The sequence below is a fragment of the Lagenorhynchus albirostris genome, chromosome 16, assembly GCF_949774975.1.
Source record: "Lagenorhynchus albirostris chromosome 16, mLagAlb1.1, whole genome shotgun sequence".
Taxonomy (NCBI): Eukaryota; Metazoa; Chordata; class Mammalia; order Artiodactyla; family Delphinidae; genus Lagenorhynchus; species Lagenorhynchus albirostris.
In genome coordinates, this window is record NC_083110.1 from 76,360,111 (window position 1) to 76,383,839 (window position 23,729).

Consider the following 23,729-nt stretch of genomic DNA (forward strand, 5'->3'; position numbering starts at 1 on the left):
GTGGCCTCTCCCATTGCGGAGCACAGGCTCCGGACGCGCAGACTCAGCGGCCATGGCTCACGGGCCCAGCCGCTCCGCGGCATGTGGGATCTTCCTGGACCGGGGCACGAACCCGTGTGTCCTGCATCGGCAGGCGGGCTCTCAACCACTGCGCCACCAGGGAAGCCCAGGCCTCCTTTCTTAAAGGCGCCTAGACTTTGGCTGAATTTTCTTCCTGCCTTTCCTGCTTCAGGGACATTTGACCTTTGACCCGGAAGATTTTGCAGTTGGCAAAAGTGATGATACATTTCTGCAAATTCCTGGTGTCCAGTGCCAGCCAGGAACACTCTTGCAAAGTGCAAGGAGTAATTCCAGGGTTTGGCTAAATCTCCCAGCCAGAATGTTCCAGAATGTATATGGGTCGAGGGCAGGTGCGGGGCGGATCTGATACAGACAACACTGTTGACAGAGACACACTCACTCAGCCCCGGGTCAGCGGAGGTGCCCGCGTACTGCGACGGCGAGAGCGCTCCCTGGCCTCCGTGAGCTTCCGTGAGCCAAGACTTGGAGGCGGGACGTGCAAGATAGGCCCAAAGAGCAGTGAAGACACGAGTGACCCACCGGGAGGTGGACGGGCTGTTGTCAAAGCTTCTGATGGGGGTTTACAATTTCACCCTCCCTCCTTCTGGCGACTGAGAAATCTTGACTATTTTCACATTGCTTGCATCTCCTTATTTGCCACTGTTTCCAGCGCTTAAATTCTCCACCGACACACACACACACACACACACACACACACACAAATGCACTCACACACTCATACTCCGGGCTTCTGGAGCCCTGTCTGCATACATCAAGTGAAATGAGTACTTTTAATGGGAAAAACTTATTTCCTGGGGTGGGGCCTGGCCCTTGGTCCAGTGAGAGGGGAGTTTAAGCACTTGCCCTAAGAGCAAGAGGCAGCGAGGGCGCAGCGCTCCCAGGCTGTCAGTGAAGGCAAGTGGTGTTGAATACCTGCTGCGGGAGGGGGTGGAACGTGCCGGGCATCAGACATGCTCTGACTCTCTCCACGCTGCAGTGGGCACCTCCTTACCCGCGTGTCTGGGAGGCTGTGGGAGCAGTGAAGTGCTTAATGCATCACATCACATGGCCAGGATCAGTCTTCGGAGTTAATGCCGCGAGAAGATGGGTGGTTCATGAGGTGGGGAGGGCCTCTCCCTGCCTGCATCCCCCAGACTCTGGGCCTGGTGCCTGCTCCACAGAAGAGAGAAGCTGGGTGAGCACACACTGAGGACCAGAAGACATAGCCCCAGAGGGACTCCCAGCCTGAGCAAGAACCTCCGTGTCTGCACGGCCTCCTCCCAATGACCACGGGGATTCCAGCCTCACGCACGTGGATGCGTATTTGGAGGAGATGCAGGACGGAATTCCTAGGAGGCTGAGCCTCTTTCTGAGGTCACTGGCTGAGTCAGATGCGGCCAGAAGCAGAGTGTCCCAAAAGTTCACAAGCCGCCCTGTGTCCTTTCCTGGACATTGGCTCATTTCTGTGTGGGCGGAGGCTATTTCGTCTGTTCTAAAGCACAGCACCAAGAGCTTCATCTAGAGAGAAACGCGCAGACACAAACAGCTCAGAAAATAGGGCAAACCCGACTCCTGCATCCACAGCACTGTCTTTTCTAGCATTTCCCTCGAAAATTAAATTAGCAACGTATGCAAACGAGCTGTGAGAATTCATTACGTTAATTTGTCTAATTTTAGAGCCAACACTGAAGCAAACAGCACCTCATTCCCCAATACTTAAGGCCTCACAGAATATTGATTTCTGAGTTTTATTAGCCTTGCACGAAGGCCCTTTTATAGCCCTAAGGCACGCGATTGTCAATGTCCTCATAAATACAAATGTCCCTGCTCCCAGGCTCCGAGACGGTTCTCCAAGGTCATTTCCGGGGGTGACCCGCATGTCAGACCACCCAAAGCTCAGTCTGGGCGGGGTGGGGGGGAGTGCTGGCAGGAGCTGGGCCATCCATCCCAGCAAGATCAATGGCTACAAAAGGCGAGCAGTCCTTGCAAGGGCGTCTGCGGTGCCGGGCCGTGGAATTAAGCGTTTGTCACCTATCAAGCATCTCCACAGCCCACGCGGCCAGTGACAGAGCCGAGCTCTCGGCTGAGGGAACCCTGTGATGGCTTCTTCTTCTCCTGCCTCTCCGTGGGCCAGGGTGATGTCTTCAGCGTGATACATTCCACCATTAAGAAACCCAGTTTACCCCCATGTTACTCTGGAGCCAGCCGTGTTAGCAGACCCCGTGGAGGTGTGACTAAGGATGAGTTTTATCCAGCTCGTGAAAGACAGTTGTCACCATGGCCAGCCCCTCCAGGCAGCCAGATAGACTGGGACCCTATTTCATATGTGGGACCCCAAGGAACGCTCTCTGCCGCCGAATGCCCATTTGCAGCCATTGAAGCTGGAATCTCCTGCACCCAAGGTCAGAAGCCTTCTAGGTCAACACGTGTAGAGCACATGGACCTTGGGGCATGAGCCGCTGCTTTGGAATCCTGGCTGATGGGCAGGACAAGTCATTAGATCTCTCAAAGATTCGAATTCTTCAACTGGAGAATACAGTGATAACACCACCTGGCAGGGCTAATTTGAGGACTGGCAATAATGTACATGGCCTGGGGTAGGAATGAAATAGAAGTGGCTGCTTATATTACCGGAAACCCTCAGGGGCCACAGAGCACGTTTCTGAAGCTGCGTGGCAAGTGCGTACTGGGACTTTCAAAGAGAAGCTCTCCAGCTGTCACTCATCCTAGTCTCTGCTGACTGTCCCAGGCTGGAATACGGTGCTGAAGTGGATTCTTGTTCAGTGACCATGCACTTCCCTCAACCCCCAGCCCCCAACCAGGACCTGTGCACTTTCCTGCCCCATTTATATTGGGCTTGGCCATATGCCTTGCTTTGGCCAATGGGGTTTAGGTGGAAGTGACAGGGCTTAAGGGACGTGGCATGTTTCCACCTCCCCCTTGAGGAAAACATGCCCTAGCTAGCCACTGTCTCCTCACCCAGGACCCCAGAACAAACCCAACCGCTGCCTGCTACAGCCATCCCGCCAAGGCCGGCCGCCATCCCTTGATCTGGGGAATGAAGAATTGCTATTGGAGGTCACTAAGCTGGGGGAAGGCTGGTTATTTTGAGGCAACAACTACTTGAGTGCCCTGGGTTTTATCTTCAGCCCCAGCTGCTCTCTGCGCTTTGCATCCAACATTGCTCTGCTCGTGGCACCTCCCAAGCACCACCCCATCTCTGGGTTCCCCCAGTTGTCCCCAGCTGTCCCCAGCTGTCCCCACCCCAGGTCCCAGACCCAATGCACTGCCACTCCCCGCTCTGCCAGCTCTGGCCTTACACCTCCTGGCTCAGCCCCTCACACCAGGAACAGCAGAGACAAGGTGACAGAGCTGAGAGAGGGGCAGGCACAGTGCTGGGCAGGCCACACGTGTTCCTTTGTGAATCCTGTGAGCAATGGGGCCAGGATGTGAACGCAGGATTTGAACGGGCCCAGAATCGGAGCTCCTTTCACTCTGCCATGAAGTGGCTGAAGTTCCGAGTCCTCTGGACAGATCGTCGTAGCAAAGCAGAGCCCTCATGTTGGAAGGGAATTAGGCAGCTCCCTAGTCCAATAAATAGCAGGCGAACTGTACACAATGGCCATTTTTATAGGTCAAAACAGTCAAATATTGTCAGTTTTACAGAGTTACCAGATTCATGGCTGATTGAGCAACCAGACTCAATCCTACCCTAACTGGCCAACACTCAGCTCGTATTTCCATCTGTGGTTCATGACGATTTCAAGAGGGACTTTCAAACGCCCAGACAAATTCTAAAATAGCCTATGAGCAGGGTATCTTCCTGGGACACTCATAGTAACCTCACGGCCAAAGGAAAATGGCATTACCCTCGGTTGCTGTCAGTTCACTTACAAGCCCATAGATAGAGCATCAGCCCCCTGCTCAGCCATGTGAGTGAACAAACAAGCAAATCAACAAAATAGAGGGGCTTCCCTGGTGGTGCAGTGGTTAAGAATCCGCCTGCCAATGCAGGGGACACGGATTCGAGCCCTGGTCCAGGAAGATCCCACATGCCGCGGAGCAACTAAGCCCGTGCGCCACAACTACTGAGCCTGTGCTCTAGAGCCCAAGAGCCACAACTACTGAGCCCGTGAGCCACAACTACTGAAGCCCGCATGCCTAGAGCCCGTGCTCCACAACAAGAGAAGCCACCGCAATGAGAAGCAACGAAGAGTAGCCCCCGCTCGCCGCAACTAGAGAAAGCCCGCACACAGCAACAAAGACCCAACGCAGCCAAAAATAATAAAGATAGATAGATAGATAGATAGATAGATAGATAGATAGATAGATAGATGATAGATAACCAACAAAGCTGACTTCTTCATGAGCTCCACTTTCTTTTCTATTTTATAATGTGTCTCAGAATTTTTGCCAAGGAGGAACTCAATCAAAAATACAACCCATCAGTCTCAGATTTTGAAAATTACCCTTTCTCTTTCTTAAGTATCAGGAGACTTGTCAGTCACCATTCCTGCTCTGGCCAGTTTTTAAAGACCATCCCCATCCAAATTCTGTGTTGATGGCCTCCACCTTCAGGCCTGTGGATTTCCACACTGGCTGGAGTCCCTGAAGATAAACTCTCCGGTCCCATCCCAGCACTTTTCACCCCTGAGAGGCCTTTACTATGGAAGGAAGAGACCGAGGATGCAAACAACCTTGACGGATCATCGGTGGAGAGCCCGGAACTGAGCTGGCCCTGGACGTCTTACTATTTCCACGAATCCCCGCGTGACCCTGAGAGGGACAGGGGTGCTGCTGACCTGGGCCCATCGAACTCCAAGCTCATCCCCACCCTTATGAGGAGGCCCGAGTTACTCATAACCTGAGGGTTCTTTTGCAAAAGCACCCCGGTTCCTTTAGTGCCAGAAAAGGTTTCCCTTCCCAGCTGGATCTGCCGTCTGCTAAGCCGGGTCCCCTCCCCTCCTGGCCCGCCCACCTGGAAGCAGGTAGGGGCAGCACAGTTTAGCTATCAAGAGCAGTCTGTTCCTGACAGGCACGGTTCCAAAAGTCATGCGGCCATGCTTTCCCCTCTGGTCCAGCTACCTAAGTGTCCCTCCTGCGTTTCCTCCCACTCTGGGAACATCCAAAATTCAGCTGCCAGAAATAGATCCACTTGGATCAGAAGTGGCAAGAAATGCTCTAGACCTTCTGGAACGTCAGCGCAGCCTGGCTCCCCGTGGGGAACGAAAGCAGCTGATTACGGGCAGCTTGGACTAAGGGCAGAGGATGAGACTAGAGAGGCGGCTGCCAGAGCACGTTTCTGTCCTCTGCTTCCCCCTCTGCATCCCGTCTCACCCTCCAGACTTCCTGTTGCTGTGCACCGCCTTTACAGGGTTGCTCCAAATTTCCAGCTTCCAGTAGATTTAGCAGAACTGGACGTCAGCGCCCAGCATGAGAGATCGTGCCCTGCCACGGCCCGCATCCCGGCCAGCCGACATCATGATGCGCCTTCTGTAGCCGCTTGCCCTGGTCGCACAGTCGGAAAGAGACGGGCCCGGGTGACAATGAGGCTGGGGAGTGGGGGACGCTGGTACAGCAGCCAAACTGGTCAAGGTCTGGATGCAGGCAAATGTGTGCCTCACAGGGCTGCCCTGTTACAGGGTGGAGGCGGCAATGAGGGATGTGAGAAGTGGAGACAGGTGGGGGCCGAGTGCAGGGGTGGCAGGGCGATGCGGGGCTCCCCGCTTCTGGCCAGCCTTGGTGTCAGTCAGAGGAAGAGACCCCCCACTCCTGTAGGGTTCCCCATAAGCCCGCAGTCTGCCAGGCCTTCCTGAGACCCTGGGTAGGCGGCAGACACAAGGCAGGGGGCACCGTCTGGAACAGATCGCTGGGGACAGGCCACCTCTCTGGCCTGTCCACCTGGAATCAGCGTGCCCACAGCCAAGCTTACCCAGGGGGTCCCCGGAGTTGTGGAATAGCAATGACGATGGGGAGTGGGTAGGGCAAGAGGGCGGGAAGTGAATAGGAGTTGGGGTACGGGGTGCCCCATGCCCCGTAAATCACAGAAGGGAAACACAGAGCCTGCGCAGGCCTTGGGGCCTTCACATAGACCCTTCCCTGTATCTGGAAGCTCTCCTCCGCCCAGCCTCCCTTCACCTGGCCACGGGGCCACTTCGTGAGCCTGTGACCTAAGCAATCGCATAGGGCCTCACACTCAGAAGGGCCCCGTGCTCACAAGGGGCTGATTTAATGATTTAACGCTCTCCGTTGTCATCTTGAAATTCTTAACCATTTTATCTTTGAACCTGTATTTTGTAAGTGACGTTGGATGGGACAATGACACGTGCGTGTGAGCAACGGGGGTACACACAGTATGCGTGTCCACCACGGTTCCACGTGTCTCACTCTTCTGCAGCGCTGTCCACGCTCACGGCACGGCTTCCGTAACCCCCTCACCTTGCACCTGGGCCACGCACAGGAGGGCTCCATGCTTGGTTTAATATCCTGCTGTCGCCATCTTAAAATTCTTAATAATTTTATCTTTGAACTTGTGTGCTGTAAGTGAAATCCACTGGGACGATGCACACGAGCAGAGGAGGGACGTGCAGCCTGTGTGTCTGCCGTCCCCTGCACTCCACCAACACAAGGTTCCAGGGAACCCACGACCTGCTCGAGCTCAGTGACACCCCAAGTGAGTTCAAGACGAGCATGTGACGTGTGTGAGTGAGGTCACTGATGAGACGCCACACTTTCCAATCAAACCAGAACTTGCTATGGACACACTCACACCTGGTGCTCTGAGACACAAGGACCGAGGACCTGTCTCATCCTTCCTAAGTCACATTATGTCCCTGTGTTAAGCAACCGATTATGCTGAAAATCATGGCACAGAAGCAAAGGGAGAGATGGGCAGCCACAGTCCCTTTCCTTTTAGTCCCTCCTTACTCAGCAGTAAGACTAAGGCAGAAAATGTGGGGAGAACACGATTCTATAAAGAAGCAAAATAAAAATAGTTGAGCGTTGCCACTTTTCTGGTAAGAATGAAATATATGTGCATGCCAGAGCTATGAAGTATGACTTGTGTCATTTCAGTGATTCTGCGTATGAATTAAATGCTCTTATATTTCCATTTAAAACTGACATTACACAATATAAAGCTGGATGGTAAAATGCATGCTAACGATTTAAATGTTTAATTTTTCTTTAGAGTATCGTTAAATAGAAAATTTTTTAAAAAAATTATAAGTCAAGAGAGCGACTGTGGAAGAAGGGGAAAAGCTTTATTTTTCAGGGGCTCTTTAAATGACACTTTTCCCTGCCTTTGGAACAAGAGGCCCTGCATTTTCACTTTGCGCTGAGCCCTGCAAAATATGTAACCATCCCCGCCTGGCCATCTCCTTCCTATTCATCCTTCAAGACGCTGCTTAGGCACCCCCTCTTCCAGGATGCCCTCCTTAACCCCTCAAGGAGGCTTCATGTCCCTCCTGTGCACCTCCACAATGAGCTGCACTGTGCTGTAATTACCAGTTTATCTGATCAGCTCCCTCACCGGAAGGGAGCTCCGGAGTAGGATGGCCAGATTTACAGTCCTACAGAGATGTCTGCCTGTCCTCAGAGCCAGCCAAGGGCCTGGCACATAATAGATGCTCCTTCCCTGTTTGCTGAATGAATCAGTCAGTCAGTCAACCAACCAAATAACCAATGAATCAATGAATGAATGAAAAGAAAGTGCCATGTGCCAGACACCGTTCTCAGCATTTTGCATATGTTGCCTCTGGTTAAGCAAAGGAATGGTGGGACCAAGACGACGGCAGGGCCTACCTTTCAGGCTGGCATTGCCCGACTAGTGAGCTTCCCCTGTGTGACCGTGTATGGTTCCACAAGCTTTGGGCTCTTGGCCACGGCACCCACTGTTGGCCCCTCTCCTGTCCTTTCCCCCCTCGTGTGTGGACATAGATGCTGACCCGTTTGGCAAGTTCCTTGAGGGTGAGAACCCCAGTTTTTCTGCATCTGAGCCCCAAGGGTGGTCCAGATTTTCGCACAGAGTCAGTACCCGTGACTGTTGTGAAAAAAGCATCTAAGGGAAGACAATCTGACTGAGGTGACTTAGACCCTGCCAAGCCCATTCCACGCAAAGCCACAGGCCACCCATCTCTTTAGAATGTACACACTTAAAAAGACAAGAAGAAAAGTCTTACTATTCTTTAAAACACACTTTTGGGAAATGTCAGTATCATTTTTCACAGGATTAAAAACTAGGGAGACAGAGATTAGGCATTTGGCAAGGTTCCCCTTGGGTGCTGGCGAGGGACTACTGATCTTCAGGCATGGCTCAGCCACTGCACTCAGAGCAGGCTCACCTTCAGACTCAGAGCACCCATTCCCAGATGCAACTGGGGTGTCCATTTGGGGGATGTTTCCCTTTCTGTGAGTGTGGAGGAGAGACTGGATACCTGCTCACCAACCCTATTTCTTCCTCCTGAGCGCATAGGAAGACTGCATCTCCCAGTCTCCCTTGCAGGTAGGATGAGTGCTTATAACTGGATTCTGGCCAAGGAGATGTCAGAAAAAGTGATCCGTATCACTTATAGGGATGACCATAAAATCATGGGCATGGTTGTCCAAGCTCCTCTCCCCTTCCATGGAAACCCTGCAGACCACATGCTGAGAAAAGTAATGTCACAAGATGGAAGGAGCCCAGATCTTGGAGGAGCACTGCTCAACTCACAGCAGACTGTGACATGAATAAGAAATAAAATTTTATTGTGTTTAGCCGTGAGGTTTGGGGTATGTTTGTTATAGCAGCTAGCGTAATTTATCCTAAGGAAAACAGTATGCCAATGTATCTCTTAGTAAGGATGCACTCAAATCCAAGTAACTGAAAAGCCAACCAAAGTGGCATAAATAAATCTAAGGTTCCTTTTCTGCATAAAAAGAAGTCTGGGTGGATCAGGGGCTCAAACGCACAGACTCTATCTTTTTGCTTGGCCATCCTTGGTATGTTGGCTTTTGTCTTCATGCTTATCAACTCATAGTCATAAGAAGGCTGCTGTACCTCTGACATTTTATTAGCATCCCAGGCAGGAAGAAGAGAATAGAGCAAAGGGCTAGAGAGCCATGCTAGCCAAATCTGTCCCATCTACCCGACTTTTACTTACATTTCATTCACCATAACTATGTCACATGCCCACGTCTGACCAATGGTTGGCCAGTGGGAATGATATTATTAAGCCTGCTTTGGTCCAGTGGTGATTCATTTCCTGGGGCTGGGGTTGGGGCTCACACTTCCTGTGATCAGTGAAGCTACGTGACTACCTGAACGAACTGCAGATCTGTCGATGGGAGGAGGAGAGGAGTGAGATGGAGACGGAGAGTGGCCTCTCCGGTGGCTTGTGTCCTCCTATTCTTCCTTCCTTCTGTTACATCCCTTTCTCCAGAAAGGGCTGCAGTTAAGAGAGACCAAAGAGATGCCTGGCTGGATCCTTTGGCCTTTAAATCCCTGATAACAGGCTAGTAGCCAACCAGACAGCAGCATAATTCGCACTGAAGGGTAGAGTGTTCCAAGGCCACAACCCTCCAGGGCATGTCCTTTCTTTTCTAGGATATGACTGATTACCTTAAACTGGCTGTCAGAAATTACCAGAACTATTTAAAAATTAGATTGCTCAACGCTTGAGAAGGTGCAGTGAAGCGGCCTTGGTCATAGGCTGCCTGCAGGAAGGTGAACTGTTGCCATACATATGGAAAGCAGGCTGGCAGTAAGTACCACGAGCCATAAATAGATTCAAACCCTTTGATCTAATAATTCTACTTCTGGGAATCCTTCCTAAGGAAATAATTTGAATATGGAAAAACTTCTTGCACCAAGACATTCCTGGCAGGATTACTTGTAATAATGAAAACCTAGAATTGGCCAAAATAACGAGCCATTGGAGAACAGTCATTGGACTATATATATAAATTCAATATAGAATATATTCTATGAAGTGGAGGTGAAATAGATGGATGGATGGATGGATGGATGGATGGATGGATGGATGGATGGAAAGATGATAGGGAGAGAGAAAGAGAGGAGAAAGAGAGGGAGATTCAACTCAGTGAACATATACATTCATTAAAAATGATGATGGCAGAGCTTCCCTGGTGGCGCAGTGGTTGGGAGTCCGCCTGCCGATGCAGGCGACACGGGTTCGTGCGCCGGTCCGGGAAGACCCCACAGTCTGCGGAGCGGCTGGGCCCGTGAGCCATGGCCGCTGAGCCTGCGCGTCCGGAGCCTGTGCTCCGTAACGGGAGAGGCCACAATAGTGAGAGGCCCGCGTACCACAAAAAAAAAAAAAAAAATATGATGACGGCAAAGGGTTTCTAACGGGGAAATGTGTTTGGATAAAAGACATGTGTTAAAATAATGGGTACAATACGATTATCAGTGCATGAAGAAGGTTAAAATGAAACACTCCAAAGTGGAGCCGTGATTTTTTTTTTATTTATTTATTTATTATTTTATTTTTGGCTGCGTTGGGTATCTGTTGCTGCGCGCGGGCTTTCTCTAGTTACGGCGAGCGGAGGCTACTCTATGTTGCAGTGCGCGGGCTTCTCATCGCGGTGGCTTCTCTTGTTGCAGAGCACGGGATTTAAGCACGTGGGCTTCAGTAGTTGTGGCACGCAGGCTCAGTAGTTGTGGTTCACGGACTTAGTTGCTTCGCGGCATGTGGGATCTTCCCGGACCAGGGCTCGAACCCATGTCCCCTGCCTTGGCAGGTGGATTCTTAACAACTGCGCCACCAGGGAAGCCCCAGCACAGACGATTTTTGTTCCTTCTTTCTACTTATGCATTTTTAAATATTTTTCTTTTATAAGTATGTACAGTTTTATAAAAAAAAATTATTTTAGAAAAATATGAGGGTTGCTAGGTGAGCATGGAAATTGGATGGGGTTAAGGGACAGTTTGTTCAGCTGGGGCAGCGTTGGGCGAAATCCCTGCCCAGCTCTGGACCTCCTCTCTGGTGACCACAATACTAGTTCAGTCAACTTCAGGGTCCTTCTCTCCCGGCCCCTCCCCTGGGAGCCCTGACAGCACTGCACCCCCAACCCACGAGCTCTTCAGGCTTCAACTGGATGGATTATGACTTGCTACAGGTACCTTCTGTTCTGCTCATCCTGACTCAACTTGGCCGTGCCCCAAGCTCCAAACCCACACTAGGGTGGTCCCCCTGCAAACAGAGACGCGCCCTTTTCTGTTGACTTTTGCTCATTCTCTTCTCAAAGGTGGTGGCCTTTGGCCAAACTTGCCCTTAAATGTTAGGACAACTTTTGACGTCCCCTGGATACCAACTAGGGGAAAAAATCTTAGACTTTCCTTTATTTTCATTCAAATTTAGATTGATAAGATTCATCCGTCTTTTTATTGCCAGCTGTTATTCAGTTTTAGTGCTCTGTAATATCCCCAGGTGCAAATATACCCACATACAATATATGTATCTATTTATCTATTCCTGTTGACAGGATTTGGGCTGTTTCCAATGTCTTGATACTACGAACAGTGCTGCTAAGAATATTCTCGTACATACCTACGAGAAGAATTGCTGGTATGTAAGGTTTATGAAGGCTCAACTTCACGAGACAGTGGCAAACTCTTTTCCAAAATAGCAATAAAATTCTGAAAGGGAAAAAGAAGTCCAAAAGGATTATACAAACTCTCTGTATTAGCCTCTCAATTTTTCTGTAAATCTAAAACTGTTCTAAAAAATAAAGGCTTTTAAAAAAATTATAGAGCATAATACCCTTTTTCAAGTTAAAAATGATTAAAATTTTAAATATTTGGGGGGTTACATTTAGATGTGATAAAATGAAAAGCAAAGGAATGACAGACACAAGATTTCTGGAGCCTGTTCCCTTGGGAGAGGGAGGAGGGTTCCGGGGGGAGAAGAGTGTGGCAAACGGTCCTTAGTGTCCAACTTCCTCGTTGGATGATGATGTACTGGTGTTTGTCAGATGAGAATAAGGGAAGGGAGGAAACGAGGGAGGCACAAGGAAAAGGCTCTTGTGTGGACAGAGCTGGGAGAGCATCATAAACAAGGATTATGTGTAATCCAATTCCATACACCTGCGGCCCGTTAAACGGCAGCGGGGAAGGCATCTGAGAGGCATTCACACTGGCCTAAGAGAGAGAGGCACAGCTTTGTCAGGTGGGCAGCCTGGTGTGTGCTAGAAAGCCAGAGGCCCAAATGCCAGCCCCACCGGCCAGTCACGTCACCCAAGGTGAACATCTGCTCCCTGCGCCCCGAGGGGGGACAGCAGGTCTGCACTCAGCTGCCTGCTTTAGGATCCATCAACAGCCATGTCTGTGGTGAACTCTCTCCAAAGCTCAACATTCTCATCTGTAAAATGGGGCGAAACATGTAAGACAGTGCATGTGAAATGCTTACTCACAGTAAGCACTCAGTAAATATCTATCATCTCTCCCTCCCCACACCCGGGTGTGTGTGTGTGTGTGTGTGTGTGTGTGTGTGTGTGTGTGTGTGTGTGTGTGTGTGTGTGTGTGTGTGTGCGTGTTTGGATTCCCAGGTCCCTGCCCTGCTACCTGTCCAGGACCCCACTCCTCCAGACCAGGATGCAGCCTGCCCTAGCCAGCTGGCTTGAGCCTGGAGCCCTGGCCCCGAGCCTCCAGTGGGGTCTGAGGCGCTGACACCGTCCCTCTCCCACATCTGCACCCACCCCCTCTCGGAACAAACCCAGCCCCTCCCTCATTCCTCTCGATTCCACAGCTCCTGAGGACATATTGCTCTGATCTCATCAGCATTTCTCAAGCCCCTTCCCCTCCCTGGCCTGGCCTCCCACCCAGACCTTCCTCTCTGCCTGCCACCGCTGCCTCCAGACTGACCTCCTTCTGAGTCCTGAGTCCGACCACACCACACCCCTGCTCGAATCCTGCAGGGGCTCCCATTGTCCCTCTGCAATGCAGCCCTGGTGACTCAGCTGACATTCAAGGCCTTCACCTCCCTCTGGTCCAGTTCCACCTGGCCTCACTCTACCACGTACACCCAAAGTTCAGTCCCACCCTTTCCCAACATGCCCCGCTTCCTTACGCCACTGTGGCTTGGTAGGTGCTGCTCCCCCTGCAGGGAATGCCTTTCTTCCCCTGGAGAGCACTTAGTTCCCTCCAAGACTCCAGGTGAGGACGAGGGGAGCCTTCCACCTTAGTCCCTGGGCCCCTTTAGTTCAGTGCCCCACCTTCACACGCCCAGCAGGCCGCCCATACCAAGTGGCCCCTTCCACTGGACTGTGGGCGCCCTGTAGACAGGACGTCCGGACCCCATCACATCCCAGTGCCACACTCAGGAAGTGCTCATCAAACAAATGCACGACTTGTTCCTTTAAAGGGTAAGGATGTTTGACTTCCCACTGCAGTTATATTTTCCCCTTCCTTTTTCAAAACCTTGCCTTGCCTGGGTGGAGGAAGGACAAGTGGAAAACATCTGTCTGGTGGGTTGACACGGGTAGGGATAAAGGATGGAAAGAAATCTGGTGTCTCCTGTTTACCATGGACGCTGAACTTGGAAAGAAAAAGTGCAGCCACAGCAGGACATATGAGCGGAGACAGCTGCCCCGCTGGGGCCAGCCCAGGGCTGACCCAGCAGATGGGAACTTGCGGGGACCAGGGGTCTCCAGGCCCCTGGCCTGCTCTGGCCACGATGGGGAATGGCTGGTCCGGACCAGCCGTTTGCACAGATACTCTTTCTGTAAAGGACATTCGTGACTTTTCCATCTTTCCAAGAGGGATGGAAAAAGGACCTCTGTCTGTGAGCCCCTGCTGCTTTCCTGAGTACGGGAACCCAGGGGCAATGGCCCTGTTGGTGGATACTGTATGCTTAAAAGGATAATAGAAAATTCACATAAGGATGGGGCCTGTCCTGAAATTACCTTACAAAGGGAAAGACGATCAAGAAGACGAGGAGCTGAGGGGTCAGAGCCTGAACCTCACATCACTGATGGACGCCCGTTAGCACTCGAGCTGCTAACACAGGGTATCTTATTAATGGAGTTAGGCCAGTCCTTGTGAAATGCTGAGTGATTGCAGCCAGGAGACCCCAGGGCGGCCTTGGGTCACTCCCTGATTGTGTCCTCCAAGTACCAGCCTACATGACCCCCCAGTACCAGCCAGCAGGTGTCCCAAGTTCCAGCCAACATGTGCCCCACCCTGTCCCCCGGTGCCCTCTGGGGTCTCCCCGCCTCACAGCTCCGTAGAGGGAGGGGCTGAGGAGGACTAAACACCAAGTACCTGCCGTGAACGCCACCATTCCACAGGTGGGAAATCAGGGTCCTCACAGGAGGGGGGCAGGAGCGTCAGATTCAGAAAGGAGATGTGAGGACGGAAGCTGAGGCTGGGGTGATGCAGGGCAGCCCCGCTCCTAGTCTGGAAGGTAAGGGGCGCCCTTGCCCGCCCCCTGGCTCCCGAGCGCTGCTGCAAATTTGTGGGATGAGAATTCTCTCGTCCCATCTCACGTCTGCACCTGCCCCCTCCTTCAGGTGGGTGTTTTGGAGAAAGCAGCCTCATCACAATTTAAGTCCCTTTTCCTGCCCTCGCCTCCTGGAGGACAGACTGCACGCTCACTGGTGTGGCCCGGGATCTGCCCTGCTACCCTCCCTGCCCCGACTTGCACCTACACAGCAGCCTGGGCAGGCACCTACCTTCCCGCTACCATGCCCGTGTGAGGGCCTGTCCCGCCCCATCCTCAGGCATGCCAGACCCCTCCCCGCCTTGTGTCCCCTTAGCCGCTGTGACTAGGTGTCTCTTCCCACCCCACGGCTCCCACAGGCCCCTGCATCGCAGCCCTCATGCCCCCAACCCGGGGAGGTCCTGGACAGCTGACCAGCCAATGCCCACCAGGCCACGGTCTCCAGGGGGAAGAGCTGACCCGTCCCTGCCTGGATCCCTGGAGCCTGAAAGCTCCAGGAACTTAGTAGGTGCTTTGAAAGTGTGGCTGAATGAATAACCAGGCAGGGGTCAGGCTCAAACATCCCCACCTGCCGCCGCGCCAGAATTCCTCCCCTAAACCCTCAAAGAGGGGTCCAGAGGCCCCAGCGGGGAGCTGTGTGAGAGCCTCGTCCCAGAACTGCTGAGTCAGAACCGCATTTCAAGAAGATGCAGATGACTTCTGCTCACAGACGGAGGAGCTCTGCTGGAGGAGACGGAGGCGGGGCTGGGACGTTCTGTCCATGGCTCAGCGAGGGGAAGTGGGCCCGAGGCCATACAGCAGAATGTTGCGCACTGGACCAGAAACCTGGTCTTCTGACCCCAAGTTCACTGACCTCTGGGGGAAACGACCACAGAGGAAGAGCAGGAGGCTGTCCTGCCCCCTCTTCCTGGCCGGGACCTTCGCTGTGTGCCCGGGGAGCTGGGACCCTCTTTGTGGGTGGGCCAGGGAGGCCAGGGAGGGCCGCGCCTGCCTTCCTGGAGGGGAAGGTGTGCAACCAGAGCCCCTCTGCTGTTGACTGCTCTCAGGGCCAGAGGGTGGATGGGTGCTGGAGGAGCTTCTGCCAGCAGCACAGGCTGAGCTCCAGAGAATTACAGGCCAGCGAGACAGCAGAGCCAGGAGCCTTCCCAGGTGGACCTTCCTCCTGTCCACTGAGCCAGGGGACGTGCGCCGGAAGCTCGTCTTCAGGAAAGCCTCCCTAGCCACGGGGCTGGACCGAGAGCTTCCCAGGCCAAACCAGACATCCTCGGGCTCAGCATGATGGCTTCCTTCCACCTGGGCTGGGCTGTACTGGAAAAAACACCCCCGTGTTTCCCCCTCACTCGAACACTCACAATACTCCTGACACCGGCTGTGTAGGTTTTCCTCTCATCAAGCAGTTCTCAGTGACCAGCTGGGGGTGCCATGATTCAATTCCAGCACTAACCGGAGTTAGTCCAGACCCCGCAGGGGAAGGGCTCCGTCCCACAGGACTGCCCCCGCTTCAGATGCCAGTCCCAAGTCCCAGGTTGTCACCCGTTATAGCTGGTTAGTTCTCCGGACTAACTAGCTATAAATCGGGATTCCCATGCCCCTCCTCAGGTTCGACCATTTGCTACAACTGTTCGAAGAACTCAGGGAAACACTTACACCTACCAGTTTTTAGATGATAAAGGGTGTGAGAAAGGAGACAGATGAACATCCAAATGGAAGAGATGTATAGGGCAAGATATGGAGGAAGGGGCAAGGAGCTTCCGCGCCTTCCGGGCACACCTGGCGCACAGCTGCCCCACGTGCTCGGTAACCCAGAAGCTCTCCAAACCCCGACTGTCGGGAATCTGATGGAGGCTTCACCGCATAGGCACGATCGACCATTAACTCAAACTCCCTTCCTGGAGAATGGGGGTCGGGGAGCTGCAAATCCCAAGTGTCACAGCTTGGTCTTTCTGGTGACCAGCTCCCATCCTGAAGCCATCCACCAGGAGTCACCTCGTTAGAACAAAAGACACTCCTATGGCCCAGGAAATTCTGAGGGTTTTAGGAGCTCTGTGCCAGGAACCAGAGGCAGAGACCGACGTATATATTTTCTGTTATTTCACAGGAGCATCACGACCTACCCCGACAAAAATCCAGACACCATTGACCCTGGAGATGCCCACATCCAGCCCTCTGTGTGACAGAAGAGGCTGCGGGGACTGTGCCCAAGCCCTCCAACCTTCCCATGGGACTTCAAGGAGCTTGCTGGTCCCAAGCTGAGGGGACCACTCCACCACTTAACACTCCTGTGCCTTGATTCCCTCATCTGTAAAGTGAGGCTCATAACAGTACTGTCCTCCTAGAGAATTATGGGAGAATTAAATGAGACTTCTTCTAACGCTTTGAACGGTGCCTGGTATAGTCTGCCCTCCAAGGTGCTACCCACTTCCATCACTATGACTATCCTCATCATTCGTTCTCTAGTCCCCAAACTGGGATCTTCTCATCCCACGTCACACTCTCCCATGCCCACCCTCCCTCTGGACCCTGAAGCAGGACCCATGTCACTGTGCTACCCTGTGGGGTTGCAGCCTCTAAATCAGTCCCCAGATTACCCCCACCCACTGTTAGTCACGCCCTGGACGGTGGGCTGGTCTTAGGGACTCACTTCCAATGACTAGAATTCACCAGAAGTGATGGGATGTCCCTTCGAGTTTAGGTTATTAAAGGGCTGCAGCTTCCATCCACTCTCTCGGGTCACTCACCCTAGGGAAAGCCAGTTGCCACATCCTGGGCCAGCCTCGTGGGGAGGCCTGTGTAAATGATGTCCCCCAAAGCCCCATCAGGGCTCGAAATGACTGCAGCCCCAGCCAACACACTGAGTGATCCTTGGGAGGATTCCAGACCCACAGAAACTGGGATATAATGAATGCTTGTGAATAGATGTGGCCCTGAGTTTGGGGTACTTTGGTACACAGTAGTTATCTACAGATAAACACTATACCCCGGTGAATTCCTACTCATCTTTCAAGACCCAGGGGAAATGCCACCTCCTCCATGAAGCCTTTCACTTTGATTAGAAAGCCAAAGCACTCTGTAATCACTCCACTGTCAGTTTCTACTTTAATGTCAGTTTACAGGACAAGCCTGCTCCCCTAGTGAGACTGTGAACCCCTAGAGGGTAGGGACAAGGCTTTAATCATACCTGAATTCTCTGTGCCCTGTCATTCAGCTGGTCCTCAGTCAGAGTTTATTTTTAAAAAATAATGACTTAGACAGCAACCACCACCCAGCAGGCCTCCAGCTTCCACACTTAGCCTCTGGCTCAAGGGCTTCCTGGCATGCTCCGTCCAGGATCACATGGCTAGCCGGAGCTCGGGCCCAATTCTCTGTCCTCTCTCCCAGAGGATGCGACAAAGCTTCCCAGTGTCACACCAGGGCACACCTCACCCTCCAACCAAGCCAGCACACCACTGGGTGAGAGTGCCCAGGGCCAGGCTCAGAGGGTGGGAAGAAAGGAACTCCTTTCTTCTGCTTCGTGTCTCACTTCTGACCCAGTCACCTCCCAAAGATCCCGCCTGCCAACACAATCACCTTTCGGGGTTAGACTTCAACACATGAGGTTTGGGGGGGGGGGCGGCGGGGGTAGCATATGACATACACGTTCAGCCCATCCACCGCTCCAAGGCTGGGCAGGGTCCTGAGGCTCCACTCTAGGCTGCTGGACATCCTTTAGGCTTTTCACAGCACAGCTGTCATGAGTTGAATGGTGACCCCAAAAAGACAGTTCATATTCTAGAACCCGTGATGCGACCTTATTTGGAAAAAGGGTCATTGCAGATGTAGTTTAAGGATCTCAAGGTGTGATTATCCTCAATTAGGGCAGGACCTAAATCCAATGGCAAGAGTCCTTACAAGAGACAGAAGAGGAAACACTTAAGGAAGGCCGTGTGAAGACAGAGGCAGAGATGGATGTGATGTGGCCACAAGCCAAGGAATGCCGGCTGCCACCAGAAGCTGGAAGAGGGGAGGGAGGCTCCGCCCCTTAGGGCCTCCAGAGGGAGCCCAGTCCAGCTGAAACGTAGATTTTGGACATCTGGCCTCCAGAACTGTGAGAGAATAAACTTCTGTTTTTGTGGGGTTTTTAAAGTTCATGGTAATTTGTGGCAGCAGCCCTAGGACATTAATAAAACAGCCTATGTAGAAAAGGATGCTATTCCTGCAGCTTGGGTTCAGAGGCACTGGGTCAGCAATAACCCAGTGGTCCTGTGGTTTCGGGGACCATGTTGCTAGCGGGTTGTCTCACATTATTAATGGTTGGTTTTCCCTGTTTGCTTAAAGTGATGGTTTGGAGGAAATGGCAACCGGGCCACACACCCGACCCCAGTCAGAGGGGACAGCTTGATCACAGGCTCTGCAGAACTTGGCCAGCAGTGTGTGTGAACGGGTGATGCAGGTGCAGAGACAGTGGGCCCCCTGGGATCCCCGGGACGGAACTCCCCGACCAGGGCCTCCTCCAGCCGCCCACAGCCTCGGCCATTTCCTGGGGTGTACGAGACCTGCAAAGCTGGGAAGCTAGGAGGAACCTCTGCCCAGGCCGAGGGCGGGTTAGAGGCTGTCAAAGCTCTGGACAGAGGGTGGCCTGCAGAGATCTAGAGGCTAGGACCTGATGGGCAGGGGCAGTTGGAGGGCAGAGACAGAAGCCAGGAAGACCAGGGTTGTTCCGGACAGTAAGCATGGTGAGCGCAAGGCTGAGAGCAAGAATGACCAGGAAAGAAACCTTCTGGATGTGGGAAGAAGGGAAGCACTCCCCAGCCTGGCACCTGGCAGAGACAGGGAAGCCAGCAGAAGGAACGGTCTCCACTAGCCTCACGTGGATGGATGATTTCCACGTGCCATTGACTCTGCCCTCGTGTGTCAACAACTGGAGTGATCTTAGGAACCCCAACTTCCGAGAACTTGAAAACTTCTGAAATTGAGCACCTTGACATTGCTTCATTCAGCTTCCCACACGCTTTGAAGGGATGACTGGGGGTTTGCTTTGCCTTGTTTTTTGTTTTGTTTTGTTTTGTTTTTTTACAGTTGGCCTAGCATTGTTCTCTTCCATTTTAAGAGAAAAGGAACAGAAATGTCTTGATGTGACGTGTTTCTGAATCTGGACTTGGTTTACCTCAGGGTAAGCCAAGGTGGTCCCCACACGGCAGCAACGTCACCAGGCTGCAATCAGTCCAGGGGAGAAGTGTCCCCAGCAGCTTTTGAGATGCAAAGCGAGCCTGGACGCTGGTGTCTTGTCAGAGCCTGCCAACCTCTATGACAGCTGAGCAAATATTCTTACAGCTCCCCGGAGGCAAAGGCACAGCTCCAGGGATGCTGGGAACCCACCACCACGGGCTGTTAACTTACTGGTATCATTGTCATGACTTCCCAGTTTCGGAATGATCACCATCTCCGGTCTCCAAGCTTTGGATGTGTTTATTCCCGTTGACTCTGCTCTTTAGTGCTCTCCCACGCACGCTGTTGCATTTGGTCATCATGGCCTTCCTCTAAGGTAAGTGTCATGGCAGTGCTGTCATCCTCATCGCCCTCACTCTGCAGACCTGGGAGCCTGAGGTTGGGAGAGGCTGTAACCTTCACCAGGACACACAGCAGGAGGTGGGGAGCCGGGACATGAATGTACTTTGGCCAGGTGCCAGCTCTGACGGGACGCACCAGACTTCAAGCCCAGGGGGGAAGTCGGTAGGTCGTGAAGCCCCCGGATGACTGTCATTCGTGTCCTGATGTGTGCGTTTCCTCTGGCTGAGTAGGTGCTGTGTATCCAGCAGAGAAGAGTCCCTGACGGACGATGGAACTCACCTGCACAGAAATGCAGGGTCAGGTTTGTCCGTCTGTCTGGCTTTTTTCTATCAGTAGTGAGTGACACTTGGAGAAAAGTTGGAATTCTGCCAACTTAAACTAACAGTGATTGTTCCAGGATGATAGAGTTTGGGATGACGTTTTGTTTTCTTTCTTGTGTTTTCTATATGATTTGAGCTCTTTAAAATTAGAATGTGTCCTTTACAAAAGCAACAACATCTTTTTTTTCAATCACTTGGCACAGTTTTGAAAAATAGTTTTCCCGAGCCCCAGTCAGTGTGATTGTGATTCTTTGGGCCTGGGGTTGGGCCAGGGCCGGGACCCAGTTAACTCATGTGGGCCGCCCACCTGGGGAACCCCTGGTGTTTACCAAAACCTCCCTGCTGAAAGTCACCTGGGTGCACAGACAAAGCCCCCAGGCCTCACCCCATCACCCTGGCGAGGCTCATCATCTGGGCAGGCTGGTCTAGACTCAGAATTCATCTCCCCCTGAGACTTTGGGGAGCCGGCGTCCAGCTCTGCATCCTGGAGGATGACACAGCCGGGAGTCACCCACCAGATTCAGACCAAACCTGAGCTGGAAATAAGGATTGGGTCAGCCCAGTGGCAGCTGTGGCCAGCAGAAGGCCTGCCATCCATCCCTCCTGGACGCTCGACTTCCTGCTGCCTCGCCTGTGAGGGTTTGTCCCAACCGCATCGTCTCAGGGGCCCTCTGGGGACATTTTCTCTGAAGAACAAATGATATGGGGACACATATATACATATAGCTGATTCACTTTGTTACACAGCAGAAACTAACACAGCACTGTAAAGCAATTATGCTCCAGTAAAGATGTTTAAAAATAATCGTAATAAAAATTTTTCAAAATAATAAAATAAAATAAGAACAAATGAGAAGACTTAGGAGACATTAGGACAGAAGGGGCTCAACCAGGGAGAAGACGCTGGCATCCTATTTACAGTTAACCTTCTCCACGTAATCCACAGTCACCAGACACTGACTGAGACTAACTGCCACGATTCAAACGACATAGATGAGGCGCGTGGCCAGCCGAGCTTCCCAGCACAAGAGCCAAGGCCAAGGTCGCTTCAGGCTGGGAAAATAAAACATGCAGGCCACAGCTCCCCTTAAAGAAGCCAAAGATGGTGGGGTGGTGGGGTGTCTGGGTCCCCTGCCGTGGGAATGGGGGCTGCAGTTTCAGTGGAAAAAGCCGAAGTGAGGAAACCACTGTCAGTCAGGCCCTGATTCCTCACCTGGCCCGGCTGCTGGAGACTGGTTTACCCCAGAACTGCAGACACTGGTCAAAGCGGATGGCGGGGATGGCTAAAGAGCTATCCTGAAATGGCAGTGGCCACAACTCAACAGTGGAAACAAAACCCTCCCTTCTGAAGTGGAGGATTGAAGATCGCTGTGGACTGAACTGTGCTCCCCTAAATCCGGGTGTTGAAGCCCTAACTCCCAATATGGGATGGCAATTGGAATGGGGCCTCTGGGAGGTAATCAGGTTCAGATGAGGTCATGAGGGTGGGCCCCCCACGGTGGGATTGGTGTCCTTATAAGAAGAGACACCACGGATCTCTCTGTTCCTTGTGAGGAGAGAGCGAGAAGGTGGGGCTGTCTGAAACCTGGGGAGAGGACCCTCACCAACATCCCAACCCCACCGGCACCCTGATCTTGGATTTCCAGCCATTAGAATGATAAGAAATGTCTATTGTTTAAGCCCCCTAATCTGCGTTACTTTGTTATGGCGGCCAGAGTTAAGGCAAAGGTGACCAGAGAACAATTATTGGGATGTTTGACACTTTTCTTTTTAAAAAGCACTGCTGGGACTTCCCTGGCGGTCCAGTGGTTAAGACTCCACGCTTCCACTGTGGGGGGCACGGGTTCCGTCGGGGAACTAACATCTCGCATGCCGGGCAGTGCAGCAAATAAATAATAAATAAATTTTAAAAATAAAAAGCACTGCTGTTCAGGAACCACATCAGGTAGAAAATCCTCAGTGACTGAATGCCCCTCCCCACTCCTGAGAGAGCTTTCCAGAACCTCCATCTGTGCTGTGGGAGGCACCCCTTCTTCGTGTGTGAACACCCACGGGTGTCTCTCCCACAAAGCCGGTCATGACAGGAGAATGTGAAGGGAAGGGGTAAGGATGGTTAGGGGGGGTGAGTTAATACGATATTTCATCCTTGGTATCCCCACCTGATTTCTCAGTAAAACCCAGACAGTTTTTACGGTTTTATGAACTACTGGGGGCTTCTCAGAACATGAGCCCGTGGAAGGGTGTAGGGGACACTGATATTCAGCCAGAGCCTCTTCATTACCTGACTCCCTCTCCTAACCGCCTGGGCCCGTCCCACACCCCCAACAACGTGTCCCCTTCACCCCAGTAAACGGCTCTGCACGAGCCTCTGAAAGTCTTTCTGGGTTTGTTTTGCTACCGAGCCTCCCCGCCGGCACTGAGGCCTCTAGCTGGGTGACCCCGGAGCCCCTGGGTTCCAACCAGGGCACAGGCCTGGGGTGCAGGACTTAGGGGCACCAGACACTTTGTAATCGAGAAAAGTATTTTAATGCAATACGCTAAAACATCCAAATGAATGCCAAAAAATGATGAACAAAGTACCGAAAGTTTAAATAAAACCAGGATCCTCCAGGTGCAACAGAAGGACATAAATGGTCCACATCCCAGGCCTGGTGAGTGGGCTCAGGGTCGAGCCTCAGAGCCAGGCTCCGGGCCCGGCCGTCCAATCAGTCCTTCTTCCCACGGAGCTCCTTCCCAGGAACCAGAGGCTCGGGGTCGCTGCAGGCCACAGCAGCAACCCCTTGAAGCGACCTGAAATGTCAGCCCCGGGAGGGTTCCAGGGAGCCCTGCTCCTAGCGCTTAAAACGTACGGTGCCGAGCCACTGTGGTTTTGGTTTCTGGTTTCCAGCCCCTTAGCAACTGATACTTTGCATAATACAATAAAAAATAAATTTCTAGAAAAATGACATACAAAATGTAAGCCAACTTTTTAATTATATTTTATCATATATTATATTATTGCGTTCAGCGGATAATTACTCGTTCAAATGCCTGTCCTGTTCCTAAACGCCTGCTCTCAATCTCTCAGCTTACCTGGTCATTAGCAGCCCGTGACCCAGCTGGTCCTCGGGCCACGTACTGACGACCACAGATCTGGTTCGGGCCCTGCCTGGCCCAGCTTCCCTTACAGAAAGCAGGGGGTTCGAGGTTGGCGGGGGCGGGGGGGGGAGGGGGCGTGTCCTGGGGCTCCGTGGGGGTCGAACGTGTTCCCATCTCTATTCACATGCAAGTCAGAAATCACTGGGTTTTCGTCCCTCGAAAGGCCTGTCAGCAGTTTGTCCCCAGTGATGGAAGCTGCGTCCCGTGTGCCTCACAAGATCAAGGA

General features: G+C 52.4%; 1 long non-coding RNA gene across 2 annotated transcripts in view; it reads right to left on the reverse strand.

Annotated features, from left to right (window-relative positions):
- Positions 1-851: 851 nt before the first annotated feature.
- The window catches only part of LOC132507146 (uncharacterized), an 87,329-nt gene continuing 64,451 nt past the window's right edge, over positions 852-23,729 (reverse strand). The window contains exons 4-5 of one of the 2 annotated variants that reach the window (XR_009536082.1): positions 1,373-1,578; positions 852-1,230 (exon numbers count right to left, since the gene is read on the reverse strand). This is a non-coding gene — a long non-coding RNA (uncharacterized LOC132507146). Of the gene's footprint in view, positions 1,579-23,729 lie in introns of both variants that reach the window. The other variant, XR_009536081.1, reaches the window with a different exon arrangement.